At 28.7% G+C, this 12,776-nt stretch overlaps 1 protein-coding gene across 1 annotated transcript in view; it reads left to right on the top strand.

Moving 5' to 3' along the window:
• The window catches only part of LOC129963962 (allatostatin-A receptor-like), a 256,946-nt gene that overhangs the window by 40,901 nt on the left and 203,269 nt on the right, over nt 1-12,776 (top strand). Inside the window, exon 2 of the mRNA XM_056078592.1 lies at nt 10,238-10,321. The gene's annotated coding sequence lies outside the window, so the exon portion shown is untranslated. The remainder of the gene's footprint in view (nt 1-10,237; nt 10,322-12,776) is intronic.

The raw sequence follows: 12,776 nt of genomic DNA, 5'->3' as shown, positions 1-12,776 counted from the left end.
AAATTTTCAAAAATGAAAAAAAAAAATCCTTAGAGTTGTATATACTTATATAATTTTTTTGAGAGTAATATGGTTACTTTCATAAAATTATATCGAAATGGGTTAGGACTTTACTATATAATCGGCTTGATAAATTCCCAAACATTAATTCAAATCCATTTTTCCGTCTCCACTTTTAATATTATACCTAGAATTTTCAATTGCATAATGCTAAGAAAGTAGTCAATCACCAAGAAATTTGAATTCGTAATTTTGAAGAATTTCTATGTTAAAGATCTACTTTAGTTTCAAAAATTTCTTTTTGGCATTATGTCTTTATGAAACTGTCGGCCTGCCTGTGAACATGATAAACTCAGAAACGCTTTAGCTAAATTTGGTACATGGACTGCAGATAAAATGTGAAGATTTTTATTAAATTTTGAACGAAATCCATTCAGAGGAAATCTGTCTGACTGTTCAAGTACAAATGAATTCATCAACTGCAAAACATTAACAGCTGGACAAATTAAAATTCTACACAGGTTTAGCAACTGAAATGTATTTTCTTATCAAATTTTAAACTAAATTATTTAAGGATTGTTCATCTGACGGTCAGTAGTTTGCATGCATGTAATGCAATGCCTCATAAACACAATTACTCAAATTAATGAAATTTAATATGCTAGCTATCTTGTGGCAATAATTTTACTTCTGTGTCATATTTTGGTTTTAATCGATTGGGAAAAAGTTGCCAAAACTACGCATTCGGTTTTTCTGCACTTCTATATTAGCTGCATCCTAACAATTAATCGCCAAAACAATTGACGAAGTTCACACGCTAATAGGTATTTTGTTAACTTTTGTTCGCCAAAAGTAGGTAATTAATAACGCACTGGTACATTTATTAGACAGTAAACAAGAATGTTTCGGTGATTTTAGTATTTTCAATAGCTTACAATAGGGTCTTTACTCTCAGAAGCTACTACACCTCGTAACATGGACACGGTAAAGCGGACACATCATCATCATCATCATCAATAGCTTTCAATAATTATGTCTGTGCCTTGAATCTTAAATGATGGTGATAATATCTTTAATATTTCTCAATGGATTTGATCAAAAAAGAAACTAAAAATATTCTTTTAAAACCTTTTTTGATGGTTAGTGTAAATTATTATTATTATTTATTTTTTTTTGGTATTTTATGGTTCAGTTGTTGCGTTTGAAGTTCTTTATATTGTTTATATTAAAATTATTTTTGTATCAAAATCCTTTAACAATCCTTATTATTGAATTAATTAATAAATAGTAATTTAAATAATGCATTCATAATTAAAATAAATATTAAAAAAGTAGCGGTAGTTTTAAAATAATTATAAATATCTGTATACGCACTCATTTTAAATTAATGTAAATTTTTAATAAATTGAAATTTCATTGTGGGATTGTCAGCTTATGATATATCATTCTCCATTGTATAATAAAATTTAGGGGGAAAAGTTAGATTATAGGTAATAAATCACATGTAGCTCTTACCTTAAATCAACTTCTCTTTACCTATCTAACTTCCTCTAATATTTTCATATTTTATTGCATCTCTGTATATTGACTTTTTTCAACATTTTTGTTATATTATCTGGAAGACACACACACACACACACACACATATATATATAACATATAGATAAAACAGTCGCATTTTTAAATTATGTATTATCTGACAGGTAACTAAGCGACAGAAGTGATTTAACACTTTCCACATTGTTTTAGATGTCTCTTTTTTTTATGAGGTACTTTTTTTTCTTATCTCATTCTAATATAGTTTGTCATCATCAATCTTTCAGTCTTTTGAAATGTTATACATATCGATTTTTTTTTCATTAGCATTGTTAAAGTAATTTTTTTACAAAGAACTTTTATTTTAATTAATCTGTTTTTCATGTTTGTAAAAAAATAGGGACTTTGCAATAGATGTTTCACTCTCTGTACGCGTTTACCTATACAAGTGTACAGATTGTGCACATTTTCAGTAACAACGCACAATTTTTATGTTTTGAAAACTTAATTATCGGTAAATTGATAGAATTATTTAAATTGTGAGTATTTATGAGTAGCGCCATCTGTTTGTGAATAGGGAAGAAAATGATTTCAAAATTCCATAATAATTATAACACTAAATTAAAAACTAAGGGTTTAAAAATAGCAATAAGTAAAATGGGAAAATTTCGGTTTTTAATGCACTAGATAAATTAAGATTATAAATATATTTTTATCAGATTTACTTCTATGTTACTTATATAAACTTATTTCTTTCATCGTGAAGTTATAGATAATACTCCAGCTTAATATCGAAACTAAATTTAATGCTTGCGTATAGCCATTTATCACCCATTCTTGATACTTTAATAGCTTTATGATTATTACGTTTTGAAAACATTAATTTCTATAGTAAATTTTAATTCTGAATTTAAGGAAATGTAATAAGGTATACGTTTATTCAGAAATTCTTAGATTTAAATAACTCTACACATGAATATAATTTTTAAATTTAGAGTCGAACGATAATCAATATTTAGTAATTTTGTTTACCTTGCTGAAAATATTAATGAAAACATTGTTTTCAAGAATGTGTTTAAAAGGATATAAAATCACATTGTTATTTTCTGCTTTTTCGCTTTCAATCATTCCTTTGGCACCATCTATTGTCTTTCGTACTAGTTATTCAACTAATTTAGATCTATTATAAGTTAGTAAACTTTGTTCTTACGCTACTTATAGCAAGTATGTTTCAAGAAGTGACGTAACAACAACAAAAAAATGTGTTTAATGTTAGAATGCTTTATATTAAGACGCAAGCATTAGTTTAAAAAATTGAAACTCACTTTGAAACCAAAAAAATGAATCTATAGAAAATATAAATCATGTCTCAAAAAATTATGGCAATTATATTATGATAACAACATATTGTTATAAATGACGTTATATTGTTACATCTATGAAATATGACCTCAACATATTGTTATATACATCAATATATTACATGCGCAAACTGTACAATTTGGCAAAATATTGCTATAATTTACGAGATATTATATAACTTTATATCATACGACTTCATATTCTGTGGTATATTACTTACGTACATTGTACACGACGGAAACCATTTGTTATAGCTTTATTCGTTATTCAGTTTATTTCTCAATTTTATGATACGATGGTTCATTTTATTATTTTAATTTCACAGCGTATTAGTTAAAAACTTTTTTTATGTATCTAATAATCATAAATATTAAAAAAATATATATAATGCTCTCTCTCTCTCTCTCTCTCTGTCTGCCTGTACATTGTGCATGGCATAAATAAAAGTTTCACATCTTAGTAGAAAGTTTAACAGAAAAATGTCCATATAATAAAAAAAAAATACTGATGCACATAATGTAATTCAGACAGAATGCGCTGACGTAGAAATTTTTTAAGGTTCATTTTCTCCCTTTGTCCCGAGTTTCAAATAAAATACTACATAGTCTAGTATGTAATACGTATGCCAAATGAAATTTTATGAAAATTCATACTTTTAAAAGAAATAAAAATGTTACGGAACAGATTATGATAATTAGCTCTTTTTAATTATGGTTGTAAATGAGAGAATATAATCCAGAATGTTGATGATATGTATATTTTATTTAGAGCTCAAACTTAATTGGTTAACGATAAAATATTGACTAGAACTGTAGAAACATAGTACTTAAATCTTTGATTAATACAAATTAGCATCTATTTTAAATGAGAAATTTTATTTTAACATCCATATATATCTTAAGTATCTTTTAATATCATAAGTTTATTGAACTAGCAATGTATATTCAAAAGAAACACCCTTCTAATTCATGTTTATTTAATTCAAAGGTTTATTTAATAAAGGGTTAAAAAAAGTTGACACATAATGTTTTGAAATATGAAGGAAATCATTGTTTTTAATTTGAAATTAAATAATAGATTTAAATAGAATTAATAGATTTAAATGGAATTGCTTTTTTAAAAAACTCCTTAAGAATCATCACCAAAAGTATTTTTTTATTGTAGTTCTATCAATACGTAGGTTTATAATTTATAATATAAAACATTCCACATTATTTCTTATTCCGAATTCTTATTGCGTAGCAAGAATAAGTAACTCCCAAAGCAAGAAAATATTTTTCTGCTCTCCAATTATTAATGTCGATATAAGTAGGCTAAATGGTGTGTGGGGATTGATACTTATTTTTCGGATTCCCGTCATTTTCAGTCTTAAAATGGGAGAAATATACACTAATTCTTTTCATCCGTGACATTTCTTAAAACTTGGGGTTCGCAAATCGACCCCTACCCTTTCATTACTCTTTGTTGCATCACTGCCCAGTTGCTTACTACGCAATTTTAATTTTTTTTATCACCATATTTCTCTTTCGCTATATTTTTATCCTTTTAGCACCTCTCATCACCTTTCATTATCCAAATACCGTGAAAACCTGTCAACCCAAGAATTAAGAACGTCACCTCCTTAAGACCACTCATTAATAAGTTCAGGTGCAAAACATAATCCCTTATTAAAGAAATAACTAAATGAACGAGCCTTTGCTAACTAGATTAACGCCGCAGCCCGCTGATTAAACCACTGGTCGCCACGCAGCCCATTTAATCAACTGGACAGCGTAAATACTATATTCTTAACCCCTTGCGAACCAACTGGCCAAATAAAAAAAAGTCAAAGACTTACCCTAAATATTTTCTGCTTATTAATTTGTTTCCTGGAGAGACTAATGGATAGCTATAAAATCATCAGCCAGCGTCCAAAAAAAAGAACAGTATTTATGTTTCCTCGCCTTAAAAAGGAAACTGATTGATTGTTAAGGGCGCCGTTAATGCCTTGGCCAGTTAGTATATTGCTTGAACTAAATGAGATGCGACACTCCTAAATTAAGATTTCCATGAGAAATGGGAGTGTTGATGGTATATATGAGTGAGAAACAACTCTTTTGAAATATTAGGATGGGATTTAGGCCAAGAAAATATGAATTTAGGAAATGTTTTGTGTATATGCATGTGTAATGTTCTGTGAAATGCTGGGATATTATTTTATTTATGATTTGTCATTTATTTCATCGTTTCATATTTTAAGTAGTCAGAATATTTAAGGATTTTATTGCTTTGAAAAATTGCAACGATTCCTCTTCTTAATCGTAAGCATACAATATTTAAATGCGGAAAGTGAAATGAGTGTTATTTCTACTAAACTATTATGATTTTGTTTCGAATTGATACATTTAAAAAATAGTTTCGTTTTAAATTTATTCTAAGAAAAAATTCAATCATGCTTTTTAAGATATAAAATTTAAAAAAAAACAACATAGTTTTAAACATATTGAACTCTTCGTTAAACTATACATTTTTAAAAATCTTAAATATTATCGTGGATTTAGTAATTCAATTTATCTCAATATTGATTATATCTTGATTTGACTTTAATTTTAAAACTTCATTTATAAATGCGGGAAGTCAAAGGACTTTTTCAAAGCGAGGTTCACTTATGATTATATATCTTTATATATTTCTGGCAAATTATAATTTTATCCATATTTTTTTTTTTGTTGTTCTCTCATTACAATTTTGAGAAAAAAATTTGATTTGTTTATATGCTTTATCCCAAAGATGAATTTTACCTTTTCTTGCGTATTGTCTTCTTTTGATTATATGATTGGTTATAATTCGCCGTAAAATGAATAATAGTAACACATTCGTGGTTACAAATAATGTAGCAACAAAAACTTTATGTGTGAAGTTTCCGGTTATTTTCGATGCATAATATATTTCTAGAACATCTTTTAAGTGATTTTAATTGCCTATAGATATTTGAGATAATAAAGTTGTATTAAAACATTGTTGAAAAGGAACATTTCAAGTTCCCCGATTACCAATGCATCATATTGCATGAACAATTTTACATACACGAACTTGCTTTTTAATAAGAGATTTGGGAATTGTAAAATATGTTATGCGATATAATAACAACACAATCCAACTACATCCTACATTTTTTTTTAATTTTTAGCTGTCAAAATAAATAAAAAAATTATATTTAATAATTTTTTTTTAAATTTCCACATAATTTGATTCGGTTTTAAAGTTAATATGCGCCTGATAGTTATATCATACTTCAAATCTTCGAAACATGGATAATCCTGATGTTTATTAGGTGGCGACGGTGGAATTACCTTTCATTTTGATCTTATATACATGAAAAATGAGAAATATTAGTTCGGTTTTATATTATTTGTTTTTTATATTAGTCCGAAATATTAGTTCAGTGATTGATACAATGTTACTACATCATTTATTCTCTCTAAAGAAAAATTTGATTAACCAATGTCTTTATGCAGTATAAAAATACAGAATAATTATGGGATGATTTGGCTAATCATGCACAAGTTTAGTTTAGTTATATTAACCTCCCGTTGCAAAGCAACACGAGGGCTATTTTGGGACGGACCTCGTAATTTTGAACCACGGTCAGATGACGAGGATGACACCTGAGATGGTACCCTCCTCTCCACAGCACACCAGCAGGAGGACGTTTGGCATGACGGATTTAACGTGCAACAGACCCTCTTACACGACGGTTCTTCGGTGGAATCGGGTTTCGAACCTGAAACCCTACGGTTCACAAGCCGAGACCTTACCACCAGGCCACCGCGGTTAATCATGTGCAAAGAAAAAGGCGAATTGCCTGCTTCTTTATGAACCATAATGCCAAAATGAAAAAGATTCCTATAGTGCATGAATTGCATTGCAGGATATACTGCATTCCATAAAATTCCTGCATTCAAACTAATTAGCAAGAAGCATAGTCTGCCTTGCGGTAATAATATTATTTTTATTATTATTATTACAAACCTGTAAAGCTGCTTCCCAGCACGTTTAGCTCAATCACTGGAAAGACCATTTCATGATCAGCCCTATTGGGGCTGATCGGGTGCCCTGTGATAGATTTCAGAGCTTGGAAACAAACTTCAAGAATTTTAGCAGTTCAGCCAATAGGAACAGATATATGCCTGATTGGTCCAGAAACTTCTCTGATCACCTCCCTGGAATTATAAAAGGTCAGTAGTCTCAAGTTACAATCAGTCATCAACGAGTCGTAGTCAGGTATCGAGTCGTCGAGAGGATAACGAAGCAAAAGAGAAATAGTCCAGCATAGAACATGCTTTGTGTGGAGCTCAAACGATTGCTAAACTGAGATGTGTGCCGAGTGCTGGCGTTTATTGTAGAAGCAGCATCGTGTCGTGTATGGGCCAGTCGTGTAGTAGTGAGTGGTCAAATGGATACAGCTAAAGCGAGGAGACTCTAGAGAATTGCAGACGTTCGGAGAGGCCGTAGAATGAAGCTACGTGAATTCCTTCCTGCTGAATTCTGTCTGGCCACTGTCTGCTGTGGTTGTTATTGCTACCTATTACTACTTGTGGGCTAAAATAAAGTCGTCGTCTTTTGTTACTGAAGGACTGTTTATTTCATTCGCAAACAAATCGGAAGAGAACATCAACGACGGAGTATATACACAATAGCATGTATGCATGTATATGTAGAGAGAGAGAGAGAGAATGTATTGGTTTTAAATAGAAGATAATTTCATTTTTACAAATTTGGAATAAAGAAAATAATTAAAATGAAGCCGACTCATCTTCGAATGTTAATTTATTAATTTAACAAGAACTCGTATTCCCTGAGTTAAAGCTTGCTTAAGCAATTCAGCGGCATTTGCTTTGAAATTAATAAGATAGGAAAAAAAATCCATGAACTTAACAAAATGGTTAAGCATTAATTTATCTTCTATTCCAACTTTCTTTAAATACCTACTAATTCTAATAAATCTCTTTTCGAAATTAAGTAACTAAAATAGACACCGTGGTAATAAATAATAAAATATGCGATATACGATGCAATATCTAATACGCAATGACTGTTGACTTCATTATTCACAATTTATTCCCTTCAGCTTTGTAGAATTTCCCAACAGAAATAACTCAAAAATTAAGATGCTAATATTTTATCATGAATTGAAATTTAATACGAGGAAAAATTTATTTAAATCAGTTTTTCTGCTCGAAGAATCTAATATTGCAAAGTAGAAATATAGTTTTGGATTTGAAATTAAATGAAACTATTTTTTAAATAATATAAAATTTAAAGGACAGCTGAAATTCCTCTCACGATTTATCCCTCAAACTTTTTTTGAAAGAAACTGCAGTATTAAATACCAGTTCTGATAAAAGTTGGGGATTTTTTTTTCTTTCAAGAGTCCATTCATTCCCTTCAGCTCAATTTAATTTTCTTTTATTAAATCAATACCAGAGCAAACCGAGGCTCGTGATTCAACGCCGTTTTCGTTTTCCCTCCGCAAATGAACACAGGAATCTTTTCGACTTCAATTCCAGAAGAATGTCGATTAGTACATTTTTTTCCTTCTTCTACAAAGAGGAAAAGGGAAGAATACCTTCTCCAGACTAAGAGTCAATGCTTTTCTTAGTAAGGAGGGAAATTCCTTTTCCCCTTAAATGGGCCGATAGAAAAGGGGAAAAAAGATATTTCCGTAGAGACACTTGCAGAGAAATAAACCTTCACAAGTTTCCCTTGATGTCCAGAATTGCTACATGACTTTCCAGATGGCACTCTTTATACTTAACGTTTTTTTTTCTCATTCTTCAGACAGAAAACGGTAGAAAGAAATGGTAGAAACAAGTATTTTCTTTCACGCTACAGCAGTGATAATTGTTTTCAATTTCATCTGCTCTGATACGGAGGATTTTCAAGAATTAAAGTTGGGAAGCCTCCCGCGAAGTATTTTGGGGAATGTTTCATTGCAATACTTTGTCTAAAAGTTAAAAAAAAAAAGGAATAAAACTAGCATACAGATTTTTTAAAGACAACTTCGCAATATGTCATTTATTTTAAGATAGATTTAATATTATTTTAGGACAATATTTAACTATTCTCCAACATTCAGATGTGCTAAAAACAAGTTGCAAAGTATGTTTAATTCCACTCAAGAAAAAGGCAGGCTGTTTGAAATTAAAAAAAAAATCAAAACATTAAAAGCAGTTTTGAAGGGAATAAAATAAAAATTAAATTTCTTTCAATTTCGTGCGCTTAAATGCGGAGGACTTTCAGGAATTAAAGTGGAAAAGCCTCGCGCGAAGTATTTTGGGGAATGTTTCATTGCTATACTTTGTCTAAAAGTGAAAAGAAAAAGGAATAAAAATGTTATACATAGAGATTTTTTTAAATGGCAACTTCACAATATGTCATTTATTTTAAGATAGATTTCATATCATTTTAGTAAAATATTTAGCTATTCGCCAACATACGGATGTGCTAAAAACAAATCTGGAAAACAAATTTAATTCCATACAAGAAAAAACAAAGTTTGCATTTAAAAGATCAAAATAATAAGATAATTTTTGAAAAGAACAATTTTTTAAAAACAAGGAGCAGAATATTTGCTTCATGTCTCCTGCATATTTTTGAATAATGTGAAAATAAATAATCTTTAAAAAATGTTTTACGTTCTTTTTTTTCTCTCTCAAAAACAAAATTTCTAACATCATTTATATTGGAATTTATCCTTGTCGTTTCTTTTTTAAATGTAATGTAATTTTAAAATACTATTTTCTAAAACGGAGCATGAGTTTTGTGTTATAGATATCGCGCATACGTTTAGACTTCATTTTCTTTTTCAACAGAGAAGATCATGTTTCATGTTTTGATGTCTGGTGCAGCTTATACAAATCAAGTGATCGCTTCATTTAACTACAATAAATCAACCAAACCATCTGCTTTGGTATCTTTGAATTATTGGGCCATATCGTAATAAAGTTACTGTATGCGATTCCTGCTTTAAATTCTTCTAAAACTAGATAATCTTGTTGCAATATGGAGAAAAATGCGTCTCAATTTCTGAGACATTTGTTGATGTAATGATCATCATATTTTTAGGTCTTATATGAAGATAGCATAATAACATCGTGTTTAACATGTTTATCATCATGTTAACATGTCATGTTTAACATGTTTAAAATAATTGTGTAAAATAATATTTGTTAGAAATTCTATATTTGATTAATTAATTTTATATAAAAAATCTGATATTAAGATGCCTTTATTTTCTGATGACAAAAATGTTATTAATATTATTTTCATGGTAATTCAATGTTATTTCTATTTCCAGATTTTCCGCTGTCAAGATCCTCCATTTGTCAGAAGGACAATTCCTGAAGACTTTCAACATGCAAATTGAAGTAGCTTCCTCAATGTAAATATTATGAATTTATATTTAAAACCTTAATCAGTATTTTTTTTTATTTTTTTTTTGTAATAGTCAGTGGATAAAGAATGTTTAATCATGAATTATCTGATACATCCACAAGAAGTAATGAAAAAAATTCTTATCTAATACTGAAATTAGTATCTCTTTTGTAAATTTTAATGTACTTTAATTAAAATGTCTACGTCTCGTCGGATAAATGGAAATTCTTAAAATTTTACAATAGTTTTAATGAAACTTCTCATCTCAAGAGATCGTTCGCAATTAAATATTTATAGCTTCTATATAACACATAATCCCAAGTTGTACAGTTTTAATAAAGTTTAAAGGTTTGGCAAATTTGTGAAAATTATTTGAGCCATCAAATTAGTGAAACAATTATCTAAGTTAAATAGTTAATTTAAATAATCTAAGGATATACTTTTATTTTGCTAAATTCTTAAGTAAAATTATAATTACGCATTTAAAGTGTGAATGAATAACTAAAATATTCTATTTTTTTATGCATTTCTAAGATAAGAAAATCAAGATCTGATTGATTTTGAAGAACAAAAGAAAGAAGCAGAAAGAATGTATTTTATTTTTGATTCTTATTTGCATTAATTTTCGGATAGGGAATGCTAAGAAAAAATATATAATTTATTTAAGGTAAGTTCCAACCACAATCCATGAAATAAATAAAGAGGAATGAAGTATCTAACAATAAATAAAGAAGAAAGTAGTTCATGATTAGGCATTTCTCATTTTAGTTCATGATTAGGCATTTCTCATTTTAGTTCATGATTAGGCATTCTCCTTTGCAGAAGGCATTTTATGTTTTATCTTTCAGTTGGGAGTCCATATTTCCTAGTGATTTCATTTGAATGTTTTAGCGATAGTTAGATAAGATAAATTTAAAAAAAGTTTTTAATATGAATCAGCGGACAAGTATTTTTGTTTAATATGAACTGTTGTTTCTCTTTGAATAAAATTTTTCTGCCATCGTAAGTCCAAAAGGGCTATTGTAAAACAGTCATATTTTGATATACGAAAATATTTACATAAAGAATTTTGCCATCTCAAATAAAAACTGGAAAATTATGTTTGTTTGAAATGATATTTTCTACATTTTGAGACGCTTAACAATAACATATCATGTTTTGATATTTATTTTCTGAAACATTTGGAAATATAAGACTGCTGTCTCTTTTCCAGTAATTCGAGGAAGAAACTTGCCTCTAGTCATTAATTTTAATGACCTTTCTGTTCTCTCTAATTTGACAGAAAATAGCACTACTAGAGATCTGAAAATCCTTCTGATCCTTTGTGGAATTCTTCAAACATGTTTTAATGCACTCTTTGCATGTCTTGTAATTATTTAAAGGACCGTAGAATAGAAAACTAGTTTGGAGAAGTTATCATAATACGTGTTGCCTCTAGATAGACTCTGAAAATCCAAGTGTTGTGTGTTTTGAGGCTTGATGGACTCGTGTGAAAATTTACTATCAAACTTAGTCTGTAGTGGATATAATTTCTAGAATTGAGCAGCAGTCTTTATTTGTTTTGGTAAAAATATAATTTTGCAGTAGACATGCAAATATAATAAAAATAATTGTTTTCGAGTTTACTTAAAAAAATATAAACTTGAAATAGTTTAACAGTTATTAGACCCATATATAATACATATGAAATAAATGGTTATTATTCTACAAAATAATTTATCTAATTGACACCATTATTATCTATTTTTATCGATTAAATATTACCTATTTTGTAAAGTTATTTTTAATAGTTGTTAAAATGTTTAACAGTCAGTAGGCATGTTTAATACATATTTAAATACATGAATACTTTTCTGTAAAATTATTTATCTAATTGATATCATTATTGCCTATTTTATTAATTAATTATCTATTTTATTGATTGATTATTACCTAATTCCTAAATTATTTTGAATGGTTGTTAAAATGTTTTTGTAATTTTAAATTTGGGCATCAAAATAAGTTATCAGCGAAAGATATTCAAATTGTCTAATTATGTACACAGTTGATGATTTCAAGGAAGGAAAATATTTAACAATCAATTAATAAATGGAAATATTTAACAATCAATTAATAAATGAAATAACATCTTAACATTTCCTCGAGATTAAATAAAAAAGATAGTTATACATATATCAAAACTGTGTCAGCTAAAGTTCATAGCGAAGTTACAAATATATTTTATTTTAATCGTTGTTGCTTCACCACGAAAATGAAATACGCTGTCCATCATGAACTGACATTTTACTCAATATGTTTCGCGGTGTAGCTGAAATTTATGAAAGTATCCATTCTGAAAATGCCTTAGGGTGCGGAAAAATATTGGAAACACCGTTGCTGACGACTGATATCGGCAGAATATAAAATATATGCCGCCTATGCAGAGGACAGATAATGGCGAATTAATGGACCTGAAATAGTAA

Source organism: Argiope bruennichi, chromosome 3, assembly GCF_947563725.1.
Source record: "Argiope bruennichi chromosome 3, qqArgBrue1.1, whole genome shotgun sequence".
In the NCBI taxonomy this organism is placed as follows: Eukaryota; Metazoa; Arthropoda; class Arachnida; order Araneae; family Araneidae; genus Argiope; species Argiope bruennichi.
Note: the sequence above shows the minus strand (reverse complement) of the source record. Positions and strands in the feature narration are given on the sequence as shown.